This window comes from Pelophylax lessonae (genome assembly GCF_965119305.1).
Source record: "Pelophylax lessonae genome assembly, chromosome: 8".
NCBI lineage: Eukaryota > Metazoa > Chordata > Amphibia > Anura > Ranidae > Pelophylax > Pelophylax lessonae.
Window position 1 is genome coordinate 201,964,255 of NC_138775.1, and position 21,460 is coordinate 201,985,714.

A 21,460-nucleotide genomic window follows, 5' to 3' on the forward strand; every position below is an offset into this window, starting at 1 on the left:
TTGGTACGGGACCAACGTGTGCGTTCGCCTTTACACGAGAGCATGGGGGTACGTTTATGTTTTAAACTACGTTTTATTTATTTATTGTTGGGACATTGGTACACTAACAGATGTTGATCGGCCACCGGCAGACACTGACAGATGTTGATGTCACAATGGTGCACTATTGCAGATGTTTTGTTCACTTGTACAGATGTGATGGGGGATTGACAGATTTTTTTGTGCACTGGTACAGATGTGATGGGACACTTACATGTTTTGTGCACTGGTACAGATGTGATGGGGGACTGACAGATGTTTTGTGCACTGGTACAGATGTGATGGGGAACTGACAGACATTTTGTGCACTGGTACAGACGTTTTATGGGGACACTGACAGATGTGTATGGGGACAGGGGTGACCGTGGTGCTTAGTGTACTGTTTGTGGGGGATCTATGACAGCTCTGTGTGTAAGATCATCCTTACACACAGAGCTGTCACAGATTTTATGGATTCCCCCTTTCTCCCTTCTCGCATTGAGCTTTCACTGAGCTCAGTTGGGAGAACTGTCACAGAGACAAGCATATCTGTTTACATTGTGAAGGCTGTGATTGGACACAGCCATCATGTAACTGGGAGGGCCAATCATAGCGCCCCTATCCCGATCTCGTCTTGGCTGTATCTTGTGATCACAGCCTTCATGAGTTCACGCTGCTGCATGGCCTTGAGCAATCGCTCATTTTGAGGGAAGTACGGGAATGTTCACTCAGAACGACGGAGCTCCCACCCGGCCATTTATATACAGTGGGCAGGTGGGAGGAGTCTAAAGACAATATTCCTAGAGTAGTGAGGAGTACAACTGGGGATGTCAGTGGCTAAGGGTCTGGGTGCTCTGATAGATCATAAACTTAATAATAGCATACAATGCCAAGCTGTGGTTTCTAAAGAAAGCAAAATACTTTTTTGGATTATTAATTTTACCCCTGTACAAAGCATTAAACTTCAGGGCATTACAAACACTTCAGGGCCCAACCGCTGCCGCCCCCTCTGTACTTCAGGGTCCTCTCACTAGGCACCCCCTCTACACTTCGGGGTCCTCTCACTAGGCACCCCCTCTATTCTTCAGGGTCCTCTCACTAGGCACCCCCTCTACACTTCGGGGTCCTCTCACTAGGCACCCCCTCTATTCTTCAGGGTCCTCTCACTAGGCACCCCCTCTACACTTTAGGGTCTTCTCACTAGGCACCCCTTCTACATTTCAGGGTCCACACACTGGTACCCTCTTTGCTCTTCAGGGTCAACACTTGCACCCCCTTACACTTGCTCCTGCACTGGATCCCCACGACCTTCACCGGAGTGGTCCTCTCTCTCTAGGCAGACCCCCAGAGGCAGTTTGCAGTACTCACGGACTGGGAATGCTTTCCTGAAACTGGACCCCTCTCAGCCCTGCTGGTCCTCCGCACCGGATCCTCTCGGCAGCTCAATTCAGCCTTCTGTCCCCTCTCACTAGGCCAGTCACCTGGGACACCCGATTCCTCTGACAGGAGGAGAGACAGCCGCACTCTCCCTCCTGGGACTATGCTTCCCGCCAAAGACGCTGCGTCATGTGCTCCCCTCAAACTTATACCCACTCCCAGAATGCTGTGCGGTAGAATCTGCCTTTCTGGGATAGATACAAGCCTGAGTGTGCCATTGACCGGGTTTCCTCCACTGCCCAATGAGAGCCCTCTCATGGATCACAGTGGGGAGACACCTCAGTCTCAACAGCCACACCTGAGAACTATGACATCCTGACTGGAAAACATGGCCCTGCTGTTAAGCAGACAAGGCCCACTATACTTTTGCCTAGCACCTACTTTGTAGGGTGCTACATATAGAATTCTATATATGGAGATTTTATACTTATTTATTCTATTAATTTTTTCTTTCTCTATTGGTTTAACTAAATGGACTTGTGTCTATTTGTTTAACCCTACTAACTATGTAACTGGACATGAAGATAACTCCTGAAAGGAAAAAAATCCAACTGCCGCACACCAGCACAGCCCAAGTGCAAGATAGTAAGCACAGCTTTAGCCCAGCTCCATCCACACTTAGTGGTGTGTTCTGGAGTCTGGCTGAAGTTGTGTTTACCATCTTGCACTCGGGCTGTGCTGGTGCTTGGTGGTTTGATTTTTTTCTTTTTAAGAATTGTATAGAGCCAGGATAAGCTCATTCTTCTGCCTGCACCCAATAGTAGTCCAGTGACCTTTTGGATGCATGTCTAGAGCGGTGCCCCAAGCTATGCATGGTCACAGTGGATATGAAGAAACCTTGACAAAATGACATGCAGATTTTTTTTCTTTTTTTTTTTTGAATTGGCTGGGCTGTTCTAATGTCAGGTGGGGAATCCCAAGCCTGAAGTTGGGCTTCAATCATCATGTCATTTTTATGATTTTTTTTGGTTTACATGTTCTATTTGTGTTATACTAATAAATATGGTGACTTATAAATTGGCTACTAGAGAGAGCAGATTCTCAATTAGTCAGTCTGCACCCTTTCTTAACAAGTGCTGGGGTGAAATACCAGCTATATACTAAGTTTAATGTTTTCAGTGATTTAGATGACTCACAGATTTGCATTATGAGGAGCACATGACCATTGTGTACATTTCATTCTGACTGATTGTCTGCTACATGATTTGGCAGATGTCAATAAAGCAGTCTGTGAATTAGGTATACTGATATTGCCTGTTGCCAGAGAGAGGTCATAGGAGCAGGAAAGTGTTTGTGTCCAGGGTGGGGACCCCACTAAACTTTTGCTATAAGACAGCAAGATTTGTAATTAAAATATGGGGGTGTGTGGCACGCTTCAGAAGTGGAAAGGGTTAAAACTATTAATTGTGGCTAAAATAAATGTGTAGTGTAATACTAAAATAAAGTGCTGTTGTTACACAATTCCTTATCCTTGTAATTGTGGATATGTTGAACTTCAATCCAAACGTGATTAAATAAATAAATACATCATCTATAAAGTGCTAAAACAAGTATTCCAAACTATAAGGTGCTGGGTGCTTTCAATCTTCAATAGATACATATCATGCCAACAAAGTCTTTAAAACTCATTTAAATTAATAAAGTGCGATATCAGTGAATGTCCGTTTGTTTCCATCCACCACAGAAAAAAGGTCGGGCCGGAAGTGTCGGAAGTGACGTTACGGATCGGAGCGAAGTTCTCCCAACGCTATTCAGATTGTTTCTACGCTTATAAGAAGTTGACTAAATGTAAGTGCAATCGTTTTTTTATGAATAAATTGGTTTTAAATACTGCACCATGATGGCCCTTTGTGTTTGATGAGCCCCGAGGTCGTGTTAGCAGTTAAGGACCCCTTAGGACAAAAGCACCCCAATACGGACCCTGAGAGGTATCCCGGGACCACGAATAAGATTCTGGAGACAGGATACGCAAGCCGTTGATCACCAAACCGGGGGTCAAATATATATACACAGGCGATTTATATACTCCATTAAGGTGAGAGTTTAGAGCACCTAGAAGTGACACCTGGTGGAGGAGCAAGTCACAGCACCTTTGTTTGCACGGAAGCACTTTGTGATTTAAGTTAAAGACACAGAGCTGAATATATATATTTTTTCTGTGGTGGATGGAAACAAACGGACATTCACTGATATCACACTTTATTAATTTAAATGAGTTTTAAAGACTTTGTTGGCATAATATGTATCTATTGAAGATTGAAAGCACCCAGCACCTTATAGTTTGGAATACTTGTTTTAGCACTTTATAGATTATGTATTTATTTATTTAATCACGTTTGGATTGAAGTTCAACATATCCACAATTACAAGGATAAGGAATTTTGTAACAACAGCACTTTATTTTAGTATTACACTACACATTTATTTTAGCCACAATTAATAGTTTTAACCCTTTCCACTTCTGAAGTGCGCCACACACCCCCATATTTAAATTACTGTATCAACTGGTTCCTGGTACCAGTCTCGTGGTGCAGCAATAAGAAGGGACCCATACTACCTCAGATAGCGCAGGAACCACCCACACACACAAGATTTGTAATTACTGTTCTGCTTACATTGTAAATTGTGTCATTAACCACTTAAGCCCCGGAGGATTTTCCTGCTCAAAGTCCAGGCCCTATTTTGCGATTCGGCACTGGGTGATTTTAACGGACAATTGCGCAGTCGTGCAACGCTGTACCCAAATGAAATTGATGTCCTTTTTTTTCCCCACAAACAGAGCTTTCTTTTGGTTGTATTTGATCACCTGTGCGATTTTTATTTTTCGCGCTATAAACAAAAAAATAGTGTAAATTTTGAAAAAATAACAATATTTTTCACAATTTTTATATGAAATTCCCCCCAAAAAATGTAAAAATCAACATTTTTTAACATTTTAGGCCAATTTGTTTTCTGCTACATATTTTTGGTAAAAAAAAAATCGCAATAAGCGTATTTTGATTGGTTTGCGCAAAAGTTTTTGCGTTTACTAACTAAGGGAAAGATTTATGTCATTTTTATTGTTTTTTTTCCTAACTAGTAATGGCGGTGATCTGCGGTTTTTTTGTGGGGCTGCGACATTGCGGCGGACAGATCGGACCCCTGACTAACATTTTTGACACTTTTGGGAGTACCAGTGACATTACTACAGTAATCAGTGCTATACATATGTATATACTGTTACTGTAAAAATGACACTGGCAGGGAAGGGGTTAACTTTATTAGTGATCAAGGGGTTAAGTGTGTCCCTAGGGGCGTGATTCTAACTGTAAAAGGGCATGGCTTGTGATATAACCACAGAAACATATGATCTTACATAGCAGGATCGTATGATTTCTGCAGTTACACCAGGGAGAATGACAGGCAGCTGTGTTTACATCAGCCACCTGCCTTTCTCCCTCTCCAGCGGGAGATTGCGAGTAGCCGGCGGACATCGGAGCCGCCGGTCACTCACGCGGGGATGGCCGTAAACAAGCGGGGGAGGAGCGCGCCTACGGCGGCGCGCGCTCGCCCCCTCCAGGCTCCTGGGCGAGCGACGTAGTACTACGTCGCTTTGCCCAGGAGGGGCTGACTGCCGCAGTAAATATACTGTGGGCGGTCGGCAAGCGGTTAAAAGGGCCTGGAACCAAGAATATGACATGCTACAATTTGGCTCTTCTTTATAAAGGTATATGAGAAAAGTTGATGCTTTGCTACAACCCAAACAGTTACACTGAAAAAATATAATTTCTTCTTCTCATGTTAATAAAATCAGGAAAATGCTCAATAAACTGTATGAACCCAATCTCTGGATTTCCATGCACTGTTAAAAGTTACCAAGTGCAAACCTAATGTTCTTTTCCTAAATTAGTTTTTAGATTATTTTTCTTTTTAGATCAATTTTTGATTAATCACAGCAATGGACTGCATACATAAATAATAAAAATCTGTATTAATTAATTTTAGCATATCTTAAAATGTTAATGGATTCTGGATTTACCAAAATGTTCTTCCAATACTGATGATCTGCCAAAGTTGTTTAAATGCTGCTTCCTACAAGCCATATGAACAGCATGTGTCATTTGGGTACACGTATGTTGCGCAATGTGTTTAAAAGCAAGAGGTGAAACAATTAACACAATTAGGTACTTAAACTTTTTCATCAAACACATGGAGATACCATCAGATCCAAATCTGCTGCTTTGCTTGGCAGTGGTGCTTAAAGCTAACGCTTTTATTTATACATTATGTTTTCAAACTTAAACGGAACCTATTAGCACTAGGTGAACAAGGCAATAACAGGCACCTACATAGCATTTGCTAAGAATCCAACTATAAGCTAACTAAACTAACTTTCAAGAATTAATTGCTGCCCAGTGCACACAGCTACAGAGGTCAGTGAGAACTGACCTCTGTAGCTGTAGAGAATTTACTGCTTGTTAAAAATATGCACATGATTTTGATAACCACAGGTGCACTTTAAAATTGAACTCCAAGCAAACAGCTAAATTACACAGATAAACTGACTCCCCTCTGGCCTTCTCTCTCAACAACCTACTATGTTTTAGTCCACAACTTGGGTACTTTTATTGTCTTCTGGAAGGATTCTGTAGGCATAATATGGCTTGAAGTACACAGATTGATTGCACACTAATATTGCCTTAAAATCATTTGAGGAGGATTGTGAAGGAGTTTGGTATCCTCTTATACTGGTGGTATTGATTTGCCTGCTGTTGCTGAGAAACAATATGGTTCACATACAATAGTTCTATCTAACAATAATCTGGAATCCCTACTTCTCCTCCTAGATAACAATAGGCTAAACTTTGGATATTGCAATGCTCTGGTTCAGGTTTAGGCTGATAAACACCACCATAGTAAAGGTAAATGTTGTGATCTTATTTCAGAATTATCTGAGGCGTCATGGAATGAAGGGATAAAACCTACCTGGTATGGTTATATCCTCCAGAGATATAATGTTACAACTAAGACACCTACTCCATCCTATTTTGATCCCTATGGGCTTTGTAAGATGGGGAGAAGGGATAACCCTGTTTTGCAACAGATGTCATATACCAGAAGGGGTCTTCTTTCATATGGTAAGGAAATGTGGAAAAACTGGGCCTTTTTTCAGATGTTACTTATTGTATTGCAGCAAAATAACTATTCCAAAATATTTTTAAACCATCGTCATGCTTATTATCTATTCTTGAAAATGAAAGAAATAGACCTTGCAATGATACATTTTGAAGACTCGTTCTTTTAATTCTCATTAATATAGGAACTTTATAGCATTGAAATGGATTTACACTGCCCCCATATACCTAAGAGACTGGAAAGCATTGATCTACAGCATGTTGCCATTTTATACACTCACACATATAGTTAAAAAATGTTCAAAGAAATTTAGAGAAGAAATTTAGTTAGAAATACAGAAAATACTGCCAGCAATGTGAAAATACCCAAAAAAGCCAGAAACAGGTGTGGTTACTCACACAACTAACTGATATACAACATATATATGCAGCTTCATGCAATCTGTAGAAACAATTCCATAGGTTAGGTTATATAGAAAAGTTACCTGCACAAAAAGATCTACACAAGATTCTATTGGTTTGATTTTCTAAAGAAACATAACAGATGCATTGAAATTGAATTTGAATTTGTATTAAATTGCATTTTAATTTTCTTAAGAGTTTAGTGAATGAAGTGAAACTCTGCTAATTTCCATATTTCATTCATATGCGAGCAAAAATACTGTTATTGGATATTCTTTGCAAAGTGAAATTTTACCACATTCACTAAGGTGGGGAAAATTCCTACTTCTGGGAAATATTCCTTTGCAAAATGAATGGCCTATTTGCTTTAAGTAAATCAACCCAACTGCATCCTAACTTTAGGAATATTCAACAAACATGCCAATGAAATTGTAATGAAATTCTATACTTGAGAATCATGACATGGATGGATGCTTAGCTCATAGGAAAATTCTATATGTCTTTAAGTTTTATACTGAAACATGTCTCTGTGTAACTCATTACCAGTGAATCACATCTGCAATAAAACCTTTGTGTCTGGATTTATATTGCAATAAATACTTCAAAGACTACTAAGATTAAATAAATATACTGTATATGAGCTATATGAGACTGCCCTTACAACGGTCAACAACAATATCTTGCAATGTACATTCAAAAATAAATGTATTCATTCATGGTACATACCCTCTTACAGAAAAATTTGAGTTTAAATAACAAAGATTTACTGAACAAGCCATTTTGTAATTTATTGGTTTTACAATTGCCTTTGAATTTCAGCTTGCATCTAACCAAAACTGCCAAAAGTTCAACTTTCTCTTTGCAATCATGGCAGCAGTTTTCACATTGTCATTAGGGATTTATAAAAAACTTTCCTGGTAATTGTTTTTCTCGGATACCTGTGCAGAGCTTAAAGGATACGTTCACCTTTGTAAAATAAAATAATAAATGGACATCTTTAAATGTTCACCTATTTACATAGTTACTGTACATAGTTGGTAAGGTTGAAAAAGACATCAGTCCATCCAGTTCAACCTATGGTGTGGTTGTATGTGTTTATGTCAAGAGTACATTGTATATCCCTGTATGTTGTACCCATCTAATAGTTTTTTTTAAACTATTGATGCTCCCTGCTCATATCACTGCTTATTTTTTTAACTTTTTCACTAGGAGCCTGCAAAGCAGTGGTGGGACAAGGTCATCCAGTGGCCAGGGCAAAGATGCCAAACTGCGCCCCCCTTCCCTTAGGGTTAGGGTCAGGGGGCCCCATCCCTGCAATAAACCATTGCACTCAGGGCAGCCGTCCCTCCTGCCCACCCCTTGTCCAGGCCCTGCTGCAAAGCATTGCACCTGTGATTAGCAGATCGCGGGTGCAATGCAGGACTCCTGCAGACTGTCCGTGTATGCTGTCTGCTTAAACCTCATACGAGCAGGCAGTTACACACTGACAGAAAGAAACATTGAACTATCTAGAGCACTCAACAGTGTCCTGGTAGTTCATCGAGCACTTCAAGCCGACAGCCCCCAAAGGCTGTCCTTACTTGTAGTTCATTCATACACAGAACTCTGTGAATGAATGACATGGCCAGGTGGGCAGAGCCCCACATGGCTGCAGTTTTTTAAATTGGGACAGCGAATTTGGGGCGGAGATTCCCGGCTCGCTATCACTAGAGGACGCGAGTCAGGGAGCGGCTGCAGCAGTAAGAACATGTTACATGTTCAATGCTCAAAATGGGTAAAAAATATACCATGTTCCCAAAGTTGAACTTTTCCTTTAAAGTAAATTTTTAGGAATTGCCTGCTTATCTTTCACTGCAATCTTTATCTTTGGTGGTGAGGTATAGTACTTGCAAGGGTGCTGTACATTTAAAAGGGTACTTTGAGGAGATGCAGTCCTTCTTACTATAGTAGCAGGACTAAGCCCATTTTTTAAAAATAATTTTATAGTAGGCCGATTATGCTACTTTCCCCTACTAAACTTCTATGGAACATATGCAGTTGCGTATCTAGCAAAGCATGTCTAAAATAATTCCATTGTATACAGGTGATGTAAAGAAGAATTTTTTTTCAATAAAATTGGAGTTTTACTTTAAAGCCCATCTCTGGGCAAATGTAATTCCACCCTCAATCCCTCTCACCTACCCACTCCACTCCCACCTATTTACAATTTTCTTTTTTCAACCTCACAAACTATTTAACTATAGAAAGGGAATACAATAAGACACTCACTAAAACTTGAGGAAAAACGGTTTAACCTTAAAATACGTAAGGGGTTCTTCACTGTCAGAGCAGTAAGGATGTGGAATTTGCTTCCACCAGCAGTCGTATCAGTAGGGAGCATCGATAGTTTCAAAAAACTATTAGATGGGCACCTTAAAGACCACAACATACAGGGATATACAATGTACTAACACACACACACACATCATAGGTTGAACTGGATGGACTGATGTCTTTTTTCAACCTCACAAACTATGTAACAAATAAAAACCTCTAACAACCTCCATTACTCACCTGTATCTGCCATCACATGGCCCTCTGTTAAGTATCTTCCTCAAGAGGAAACTAGCGATCCATCTGATCTTGTTGCCACCCCTTGTTGCCATAATGCCAGGGCATCGTTGCAAATCTGGGAGGACTCCGGTACAATGGACAACCAATAGGAAGTATTCACATCAGCAGGGTGGGATGTAGCCACTCGAAGAAGCCCCTCCCACTTTTCAGAGAAGACTCAAAACTTGTCTTATCACGTGACTACCTTTTCAAGTAAGTATTTTGGTCATTTGCTTTAGTTTGTTTTTAAATGTAATTGTGGAACTAGCTAGAGTGGGTTAAGTTTAATGTTAGGGGGGACTAGCCCTGAGATTTAAATAATGAATAATGAGAGCTTATAATAATGCTGAACACATTCCCTTGACTAACATCCATTTAGTAGAGACAGCATTTCTGAAATAAAATGCAATGCAATGCCAATGCAAATGAAATTGGAACTTCTAGAATTAATCCTATTAAGGCTGGGCTAGGTTTATGATGAAGAGGCAGAGCAGATGTGGGGTAGCAACTAATTTTACTTGTTCAAACTTTCATAAGCCACATTATGATAAATAGTGATGTGATGTGTACATTTACTATGATTAACAGCAATGTAATCTTCCAAGTTCTTGATTAGAGGTTCCCATGTACACAAGGGAATTTCCAAAATCATAATAATTTTGGGGGGTTTGTTAGCTCATCATGGAGCTTTCAGAATTAGTATACATGTTTTCAATTTTTTTTTCTATTTTAAATACGATGGGAATCATTTTGGACTTGATTTGTTATTATAATTTCTAAGCAAACAAAATACAAACTTCTAATATCTAGACAAATTTGTCACCACATTACTTTTTTTATATTACTTCTGATTGTACACTTAAAGTGGAACTCAAGGCACAGTACTTTTTTTTCAAATACTGGCATATATGAAAAAGTTATCTGTCCTGGAGTGACTTCTATTGCCTCATTACTGTTTTGTCCTTTAAAATAACTGCCGTTGTTTACACCAGAAACTGTAGCTCTGGCCTGCTGCTAACTTGAGGACTTGACAAAGCATGTGTGTGCGAAATGGGTCGTCATGACAACAGTTTCCCCCTGTGTTTTAGGCTTGTTTGATTGGCACTCCTCCTCGGTCCTGCACTTTTGCCTCTGTGTCGCGGTGACGACACACACACACACTCAGGAGCACCAATGGACTTGGATGTTAGCCCATCTATATCCACCCACATCCGCTTGGTATCATATAACCTGCTATGGCTTTTAAACTTCACTATGAACAATAAATCACCACTTTTTAGCCCTTAAAGTTGGCTTGTAATTTATACACTCTGAGGATTCAATATCAACCACCTCCATCCAGATAGCGCTGTCTACTTTCCTGTTTGATTTCCTAGTCACTGTGGGCCTAATTCATAGTACGGCGAATTGGCGTTTCGGCGGGATTTTGCGAACCGGCGATTATTTAAGTCTGAAATTGGCATTCAAAGAACGGCGGGCGGAAAATAGCGCCTAGTGTGAGATTCATTAAGATGCAATATGGTCAGAGCGCGACTTAAAACCACGCCAGCTAAAAGCTCGACTAAAGTTTAGCCAAATTTTCCCCTGTACCCCCAAAAATCCCAAATCACTGTGGAAGGTGTGGAAGTCAATTTGGAGATGACTTGCGTTTAAAAAATGTCAAAAACTGACTTAGAAAGAGAGATATCTGCGAAAGTGTAGAAAGGTTAAACAGCTCCTCCAGCCTCGAGCTGCGAACGCGCGAATGTGCGCATGCGCAACGCCAAATAGGCTCCAAAAATTTCGCCAGCGCGATTTTGGGTCAAATTTTTTTTGAATACCGCTTGGAAATCCGCTGTCTCGCCCATAGAAAATGGCAAAAACCGGCGGAATTGGAAAAACATGCACACTTCCAACAAGGGATCCCTTAGTAAACACCATCACATTCCATACACCTTTCCTGCTAACTCAGAAATCATAGCAGTCAAATCTACAGTGTTTATATAGAACCTCCACATTATCGGAAAAAACCCACAAAATATTACATTGGGGAATTGGTCGTCAGATATAAAAAAAATAGATGTAAAACATATTTCAAAGAAAGATTATTAGCATTTCACACATATCAAGGAAATGTCACAATTTTGACAATATTTTATGTGTTTCCAAAGAATTTTTTTAGAAATATATTGCAAATACTACATTTTCTTCCATATGGGTATGGCCAAGTGTTACCATTTTAATACACATTTAACTGAAGGTATATATATATATATCTCATACTTGGCTAATTAGCAAAGTATGCCCAACAAACAAATAGAGCTTTAGCTCACGATATTGCTACATATTGACTGGCATCTTTTGTATTTTGTTCATGTCTTTAGATTAAAAGTTTGCTGATACACATGCCTTTTTCAAACATGAACAAAATTATTGATGTCAACATTTGGAGAATTGGAGATATCCAAGTGTTGCCCATACAGAGGGCTCCTTCCGGATTCGAACTTACAAACCTACAGCAGGAAGGCAGACTCCCTAATCATTGTGCTATTTCTCAGTGAGCGTTGGGTGTTTTCCTCATGCCGGCAAAATGCTCACATGGGAAAAGGGGCCATTGAACTGAATAGGATTGGATTTTTTGCCTGTTTTGGGAGTTGATCCTTGAGCTGGACAAATCCCCCTCAAACGCCCCCAAACGGGCTACGTTCACATGTAGGTGTTTGTGGTCTGTTTTTGGGGCTTTTTTAGGTGATTTCATATAACAATGCCTGCCCAAAAAATTCATGTCAAAACGCCTGTGAAAACGCCAGCCAAAACGCACATAAGAACGCCTGATATAATTGCCACGCCAAATTTAGGGATGTTCATGAGTGATGAGTCAGATTGTTGGCTTACATATCTGTTCAATCGTCACAATCTCACTTCCCAAATCCCAAAAGGTGTGTTTCAATTGTTTCCCTAAATATATATTTCTCTCTCTCTCTCGCTCTCTCATGTAATTGTATATATATGTATGTATTCCTGTATCTAAACATTCTAAATAATGACTAGCAAACTTGAAGAGAGAATTTTATCAATTCACATATACTATACACACCTACATACATACATACATGGATTTGGGCAGTTTAGGTCTCTCTCCTCCTCCTCATTTCTATTTCCCTTGTTTTGGCAACTGAGCATGCTCCAAAACACACAGGACACACACAGTTAATTTTTGGACTGGGCGTTACCATTCTGGGTGTGTGTTTGCTTGGATTATATATAGCTCACTCAGACATCAGGAAAGATTTGACCTACGAAGAGGTCCAAAATATTTGTGTGTCACATGCTTTATGGTTCACATTTGTGGCCCTTTGTTATTTATGGAGGTGAGATTTGGCTGTGTTGTGTGTTGACTCTCTGTAAGTATTTATTGCTGTTAACATAATTCTGTCAATCTGCACATGCATCTGTTGATTATGGGCTCTTTGTCGATGTATATGGTCTAAATGTTGTACAAAGGTTGTTTTTGTTTGAAAAATACAAATCTGTGGCTTCAATGGGATACTGTGGAGACTGTGCCAAAAATATGTCATGTGAAATGTTTGAGCTGTGTATTTGTGTATTAAACAGCATGTTTACAATCTTTTTTACAAATGTCTTCATGTGTCTAAATAAAGTTTTCTGGTGTCCACAAATGTATGTATTTGTATTTCTTTTTCTAAGTTAAATATGCTTAATGGTTGTGTATGGTGACTATTCGCGAATTCGCGAATATACAAACCCACATTCTCACATTTATACATGAAACCGGAAACGAAACTTTTGGTGCGTGCACACGTTTCCGGAAATTGTCCCGGCCCTTATCGCAATCATGGCTCCTGCGCTCTACACATCCGAAATTGTGGCATTTGTGTGTAAGGTAAGGAGGGGGTGTGAATGTGCGGGATGCGGGATGGGGGATGGTGGGTGGGTGGGTCGCTTATCTAGCGGGTGTGCAAGAAACTTTTGGTCTGCTGATCTGTGCATGCACTTTCTGCCTATTAGACGTGATCTAGAAGCTTCCTGTTATAGAAACTTCCTAGATGTGAACCTGTTCCCTATATATATATATATATATATATATATATATATAATGTATGTATGTGTATATATATATATATATATATATATATATATATGTGTATGTGTGTATATATATATATATATATATATATATATACACAAAATATATATTATAGAAAATATATATATTCGAGACAATATATATACAATATATACATTATATACAATATATACATTATATACAATATATACATTATAGAATATGTTATATACCATATATTAGTGTATATAATAGGGAACAGGTTCACATCTCTGATCTTTCTATATAGATATAGATAGGCATACCCTGCTTTAAGTACACTCACTTTATATACAATCGTGAGTAAGGACACAGCTTGTTCAGCTTGCCATGACACTGCTCACAAACCATAAGTGACAGGGATAACAAACTTAGGGAGCAACGAGAGGGTACCCAGGACTACACCATATCCATTTTGTGGCTGGGCAGCTTGCCTAGGTAATCTATCATGTCATAGTCCTGGATCCCCTTAACATGCTCCCACATGGTTTCGGAGTAAGGCTATGTCAATGTGGCCAAAATTTACAATGGAGCTGGTGTATTTTCATGCATTGAGAAAAGAAAAAAGGGATTGCTTCACTTTAAGTACATTTTCAGTTTACATACATGCCCTGGTCCCATTGTGTACTTAAAGTGGGCTATGCCTGTATATAGATAGATTTGATTAGTTTCAACGTTTACACAAAATGAAACACAATTATCTGTGACAGATTGCTCTGACGCTTTGGAATCTGTCTAGATAAAGACAAATGTATTGACCCTTTTCATATATGCAAGATTAGAAACATTATTATATTCCCTAAATGCATAATGCCAAAAATTATTGCCTTACATACATCCATACACACTGCAAGCTCGGCCCCGTTTGTCTTGTCTGACACTCTTACCATCATAAGCTGGATCTGCACACAGCAGCTAATTGGTTCACCTGAGATGGAATCAGTGATCCCAAAAATCTGGAATGGTCATGTCTTCAAAGGATTGCCTTGAACAAATCACCTCTAAAAGAAACACATGAGTGTATAATCACTTTTCTTAATGGATCACATTCCCAACACACCCATCTCACACTGCCATATGATAATGAATGGGGGTGTCCATTGCAAGTTAAATACACCCCCAGATCACATTGCTTTGTTAATTTACAGATCTAACTGGAATTTGATGGCACTGCTGTGAACCACTATGCCATCAAATTCTGCTGGGGACCTTTAAAAAGGATTATGTGTGATTGTGTGGATAATTATGCCACCTTAAATTCGCATCTCCCACATACCATGTGCAACTCTTGTAGGAATTGCGAATCAAGGATAATTCAGCACAGCATAATGAACAGACACATTGAGGAGTGTAGGAGCACAGCGTCAGATTCCCCAATCACACTATGGGGTTTTAACTCCTCCATAATTTTGCCACTTTGGAAACCAAGTGCTTACTTTATGTATACTTTTTAGACGGAACTCCAATTTCTAATAGGGTGATATCATTGCATGAGATTTCCCCTCACTTCCTGTCTTAGTGTCACCAAGACAGGAAGTGAGGGGAATATCACTGTGGGGAAATAGCTTGCAATTGTTGCCTTATAATGTCCATAGTATATATAAAAGGAAAGAATTGCTGGCTATATCCCCACGGGAGATTCCCTCATTTCCTGTCGTGGTGACACCAAGACAGGAAGTGAGGGGAAATCTCATGCAATGATATAACACTGTTACATGTTCTAGTTATGTAGCAAACTTAAGAATATACAAAGCAAACCTCTTTTTTTTCCATTTTGGCAAAATCATGGATTAATTACAAAACTATCTTTGTTTGTCCCGTGGCTTGCAGGAAAAACATTTTGCCTTGATTCCACCATCAACACAGACAGGGGAAACCCTCCTGCGGAGCCATTGTGTTCACCCGGTGCTGCCCCTGCCAGGAAAACACAGTGATTATTGCTAGTGGCTACAAGAGATGCTAGCGATAAGTGTGTGTAAAATCTGACAGACTGGTTGTACGTTGTCCTCCAGGTGATCGAGCAATCCACTTGGGTACCTTCAGCCTGGCCATACATAGTTTAAATCTGCATCTCAAATGAAGCAATCCCATTTACATATAACACTCCATAAAGGAGAATTGAGGGGCTTATCAGGTCTGCGTCAAAAATTAACAGCCACACCCAATCAGACAGCTCATGTTAAAAGGGACCTGAAAAGCAATCTGCATGGCTTGCTTTTCCAAGCATTGGCTAGTTTAGTGAGCCTGGACTAATAACAGTCACTGTAATGCTACCCATACTGCTGTCCTTTTAACATGGTGACAAAAGTTGATACCTATGCTACATGTGTGTAAAGTTACTTTCACCCTGCTAAATGGACAGCAATAAGGTTGTAAATACAGTGACTGCCTGTCCCCCCCTGATGGCGGCCCTGGGTGTGTCATGAAAGGCCAATTGAGAAAATGGCTATATCATGTAGAGGAAATCACCAGTGTGGGGCAACCTATGTCATGGAGGTAGATTTGGACATCGATGTATATGTATCACCAGAAATGGAATTCTTTGTTCTACAATATCTCAAAGACGACCTAGCATGTTATTTGAAGACTGTACTATTTTGGACATACTTGGACTCAAACATACACTGCTCTTTCCACAGCTCCTCCTCCTCTGGGGGTATGATAAGGTGAACATGCATCTTCACCAAAAGCACAAGATGATGTGTCGTGTCCGGATGAGGCTGCAGCGGAGATTTCAGTTCCAGGCTGATATGGTGGATCTGCAGCGGGCCTGGAGTGATGCCAAAAGGCGCTCACCCAGGCTCCTGATAAAGGCTGTGGAGCAAATCTCCGGTAAGTAAAAATATACATTACATGTGACCAGATAGGTTACAATTTTTTGGGTAGGTGGACATGTGTTTAGCTATGCAACAACACTAATACCAACACACCCCCCCCCCCTCCCTCTCGCTCCTACCTTTCCTACCTCCATCAAGTGTCTCTTCACAACCTTTAATACTACTATGTACATTCGTATTTTTTATGTTTTTTTTTTTTCTTCTGCTTCTAGCCAAAGCGGACGGCCGGCACCCTCTTGTGCTTTTGGTGAAGAAGGGGAGGAGGAGGACGGCCACACTCCAATATGCCTTCAGAGACAGCGAGCCATTTGAGCAGCTGAAAATTGTGGATCGTAAGTAGAAAATAAAAATGGTAGAAATTTCAAATCTCTAATCACATTTTACAGAGCCCCCTTTACATCGGAGTCTCCAGACTTACTACACTGTAAGAGGGAAGTGTGAAGACTCTGATGTAATGAGAGTTCTGGGAACCATTATTTGAGGGGGGAAGCTGTGGACTCTGGTGTAAAAGGGAACTCGGTGGTCCCCAAAACTCCCCCATAAATCTGAGCTTACAGAGACCCTCTTACACTTCCCTTCCTCAGTCCACCACAGTCAAGGGCACAACAAGTCCCACTGCAGAAGGCTACCTGCTTGGACTTGTAATGCTCTCTGTAGGGGAATGAGGAACTACTGCCTGCTATGCTAAGACTTGTAGTGCCCTCTGTTAGTGACTAAGGATTCCTCAGTCCTCAACATTCTAGGGCACTATAAGTCTCAGCATAGTGGGCTGTCATACCTCAGTCCCTCACAGCTCGGGTCAAAAACAACACAGTTAAACATCTAAAGGACAACTCCAAACAAAACTACCAATAATGGACAGAGTCCATATGCTCTATAATGTCAAATACCCGCTACCACTCACCTTCCACCTCCGGTGCTGTCATTGTGTAGGGCAAAGGGCTCCATCTACACCATGTTTGGCTTTCATGTCAGATAGGCAGGACTTGCTCAGCTCCACTCTCTTCCTTGGCAATTGACTCTGGCGTCATTGTGGATCTTTCCTCCTCTAGAAAACCCCCAGGGGCCCTCTCCTTGTCCCCCAGCCACCCAGGGCCTTCTTCTCCTCCTCCTCCACCAACCATTTTCAGACTCTTCCAACTTCCCTGGGGCTACTCAACCACTTTGCATAGTGGACACAACAAATCTATGACCAGCCTGCAAAATATCAAGTCTGGGCCTGGTTACCTGTATGTTCCGGGTCCAGGGCGGAGCTCTCCTCCCAGAGCAACAACTGATGATAGCAGAGTGAGTTGACCGGCCAGTCACTTCCTACTGGTGCAGGTACACACCTACCGATTCCTCCACATCTTAGGATAACATGATCAGACGGCCAATCCCCAGGCAGAGAAGGAGGAGTAAGTGTCAGCGGACAACAGACACCTGGCAGACGCAGTGAAGGGACTGCAGCACACTGCTGCAACTTTTTGATCCGAGGATTGAAAGCAATCTTTTACTTGGGAGATTTCCCTGACTGCGCCCTTCGAAATGTTGGTGCTCCGCCACTGGCCGCAAGGCCCCTGTAGGTGTGAGGCCTTAGGCGCCCGCTTAATTTGCATGGTGCCCTCCTGTTTTAAAACATGGTCAATGCATCTCATTGGTGTAAGTGCACTTCTATGTTCTGAATTGTAGGGGCATTGAGTATGGTGCTAGCATGATGAGAGGTTACTGCCTATTTGTGTCCATAAATAATATATAATGTTTTTCTTTTATTTTAGAAACCAGTGATCAGGATGTGGAGGCTCAGCCTTCTCAGGCCCCCTGTAAGTAATGTGGATGTGCTGGTGTGTTGTGTATTAGGTCGAACTTGGAGGAATGATTGTTTGTTTTGTTTTCTTTTGTGGTTGATGTAACTTCAGCAAGAGAGGAGCCTCAGGCAGGGCCAAGTCGCCTGGATCCGGGCCAGGAACACATTGGTGCCCAAGAAGAGGCCAATTGGTCTGAACCGGATGAGGACCTGGGCTCTCCTCAAATGGGAAGTAAGTATTCTACATGTGTTTGTGTGTTCAATGTGTCCTGGGAAATCTAAGGGCTGTAATATCTATATTTTGCCATTGGGGTTATGTAGCAGCTGACATTGAGGATGTTAGTTGTGGAGGACTGGTGAAGAGGGGCTGCTGCTTACCCAGTCCAAAGTAACTACTACCTTCAATGTTTCCCAACTACTTTCTGTGTGCCTTTATCAAATAGCTTTGGTTCAAGGATTGTATTTGTGTCTTTGTGTTTCTAGGAGATACGACGCCATCCCCCCATGAAGGGACACCATCCCCCCATGTAGGGTCTCCCCCATCCTCCCCCACTCCAGGCTCCCCTGAACTAGTCTGTAAGTACCTAAAATTAGATTCTCACATGAATTGTGTGTGCTAGGATGATGTGTATCTAGGATAATCTAAGTTGGAGTCTAAGCAAGTGTAGTTTTGCTATATGTGACAGGAAGGTTGGTCATGAAACACTCTTGCTTAACCTTCATGTTTGAAAGGTGGTTTTGGAGAGCTTTACAGGACATGTTATCTTTTGTAAGTTATCTCAAGCCACCCTATTCTAAATTGGTGTTAGTTTCTCTACATTGGAAATGGTGTGCTTTGTACTTGTAAATTTTTTGTGGACATTGTAATTTAATCATGTCCTGATTTAGTCAACACTGAAAATGTGTGTTTGTCAATCTTTCATAAATACTCTTCCTCGGTAATGTAACACATTCCAGTTCACAATTTGTGTTCTTTTTGTGCAGTTTCTCCAGAGCCAGCCACGCCAGCCACGCCATCCACTTCAGGGGCCCAAAAAAAACCTGATGATGGTAAGTTGTGTGCTTTTCCTGTAATGTGTCTACTTAGTAAGTGGAGAAATGCTAACTGTGTATGTCCCCGCTCAGGCTTCAAGTTGTTCTAAAGGCAGCAGGTTCTTTATGTGAATGCATTCTATGCATTAGTATTCCAAGTGATAGGTGTGCATATTCCCCCTAAGACTTACTGGGACCATTTTTTACGGTCCAAATTTTTGCACTAATACTTGTCTGGAACAGACTCCCCCTCCTCCTTAACTGAGGTGACAGCATGCCAATATTGCCTCCTGATGCTGTCACTCCTAATCATTGAGACCATTGGAAGGGAGGGGGGCAAGGCTGGCTCACAGCCTAGTGCCTGAACAGGCACAGGGTGCTTGGCTTCATCTCATGTGCCTCCATAGCAAGCTGCCTGCTGTGGGGTCAAACAACAGGAGGGAGGTGCCTAGAGGTGTGTACAGGGGCCATGTAAAAAGGAGGATTGTTATTTCTCTTGTCCCCAAAAACCTAGAGAGTGTAAGTCTAACCTGATTAGTTTTCCGCAGCCCTCCCAAAATGATATGTTTCCAACACTTAGAACAGGCAGGGCTGAGGCACAAAAAACATCCGAAAAACACAATCAGCACCAAAGCAGGGAGTACGTATCCTTAACGCTACAAGCTTCACCCAGTAGAATGACGCTTGCACTGTACAAATCTGCATCACCACCATATCAAAGTCTAAATCTAACTGTCAGGGAAATGTGGAGGGGTAATGAGTGGGTGTTAGAGCGTTTTCATGACTGCGTAACCTACAGTTAGCGTGATTCGATTTTTAGATACATTTTTTATTTTCTCTTAACACAGCTGGGATGGCGGAAAAACATAAAGGGGAGCAGACATATCTCCTCCGGCCAGAACTGGCCCTCCGAATTCCAAAGGGTAAGTCTCTACTATGTGTCAGGTTCAATCTATAGACAGTAAGAGGGAGAGAGAACGCTACACAAACTCCAATGGTGATAGAGATAAATGTGTGCACATGTATCGTGTTGACCAATTGAACCCAAAACACCTTACATTCTTCTAAATGATTGCTTGTGTTGACATGAAGAAAAGCCTTTTACTTAGCTTTGGTGGAACTGCTACTAACATTCCAAGCCATCTTATGTAACCTTTTGACCAATTTGCTGTGAAAGTTTGAGTTCAAGGTTTACAACAGCAATTTAGCATATTTGCTTCAGAGTGTTGATAAAAGCCAAACAATAGACTCCTAAGCATATTTGTTGAGGCACATTAATTACAATCGTTGTTTGGATCATTTTGGCTAAAACTAATTGTTATGTCTTTTTCTACCCAGGGCACACCCACCTCACATATGAGGATCTTTTGGAGTATGTGACATGGTGTATTGACCGAATTCTAGTTTTAGAAAACATTTCGGGGGTTGCTCCAGACCCAAAGGAGCCATTTGTGCGGAATGTCACCCCGTTAAAAAGATCATAGTTTTTTTTCATTGGTTTTGTTATTGTACCCAGCAATGTGACATTTCTCCCTTAAAAAAAAAATTATAATTAAAAAAAAAAAAATTAAAAACCCCTTTTTTTGGGACCCAAAAAAAACAAAAAAAGCCTTGGAATAATTAGATATGTGCGCTCCTAGGTCGCAGGATGTCTAGGCGCACCAAAGAGAAAATAGCTAAAAGTGCCACATCCTAATTAACAGAATTGAAAGTAAGGGAGAAAGAGATTGGACTTTATAGGCACCAGTATAAAATAGTATATTCTTTATTAGAAAATTTACAAAAAACACATACATAATAAACCACAAAGAGGGGGGACATATATAAAAAGCAACATGTCATATACGTTGATAATTGCAGTATGGCGGCAGGGCCTACAAAAAGTAGTGCAAAAGAAAGCCTTGTTTTTGGCAACCAAAAAAAATATAAAAATTTTAAAAAACCCCTTTTTTTGGGACCCAAAAAAACAAAAAAAAAACAAAAAAAGCCTTGTTTTTGGCAACCAAAAAAAATATAAAAATTTTAAAAAACCCCTTTTTTTGGGACCCAAAAAAACAAAAAAAACAAAAAAAGCCTTGTTTTTGGCAACCAAAAAAAATATAAAAATTTTAAAAAACCCCTTTTTTTGGGACCCAAA